The following is a 629-nucleotide window of genomic DNA, read 5'->3' on the forward strand; positions in this document are numbered from 1 at the left end:
TTTTCCAATGTAAATGCTGTTCTACTCTATCGTGGTGATTTTTGTATTCGTTTGATATCAACACAGAACATACCGCCATCAATGTGGCGATTGTATACAAAACTCAATATCATCGTCATGATCCCGCGCCCGATGAGTGTACTGTAGGCACATTCATGATAACCATATGTACGCGGTATCATGATTACATATCAAGATAAACAGCGTATGACCTTGCAAGTGGGGCCCAGTTAGAATTGTCTTCAGGTCGAGTAGCCTATCCTACTCAAATTGCCCCTTTTTTTTAAGGATGTTGAACGGCGGTACATATTCTAAAATTGGAACGATACAGAGAAGATTAGCATGGCCCCTGCGCAAGGATGACACGCAAATTCGTGAAGCGTTCCATTTTTTTTTTCACGGTGGTGCACCAGCATGACCGCAGCCACTTGGCTGAAACACATAAATAAATAAATAATGCTCATGTTTCCACGAGTGAAATATTCAAATTCAAAATAATTTCTCTCAACTCATTGCTATAATGCCCCCTCACAGACACAACTACTCCTGCTCCTGATGAGAGGTGTACATATTGTCAGCCACTAAGGGACATGCTCAACTGGTTAAAGTCAAGCAACTGACAAGCAAAG

General features: G+C 41.5%; 1 non-coding gene across 1 annotated transcript; it reads left to right on the forward strand.

Moving 5' to 3' along the window:
- Positions 1 to 291: 291 nt before the first annotated feature.
- Positions 292 to 394, forward strand: LOC128248216 (U6 spliceosomal RNA). The gene has a single exon (XR_008264505.2). It is a non-coding gene; the product is annotated as a U6 spliceosomal RNA (small nuclear RNA).
- The last annotated feature ends 235 nt before the right edge of the window (positions 395 to 629 follow it).

This window comes from Octopus bimaculoides, chromosome 6, assembly GCF_046866305.1.
Source record: "Octopus bimaculoides isolate indiv1 chromosome 6, ASM4686630v1, whole genome shotgun sequence".
NCBI classification, from domain to species: Eukaryota; Metazoa; Mollusca; class Cephalopoda; order Octopoda; family Octopodidae; genus Octopus; species Octopus bimaculoides.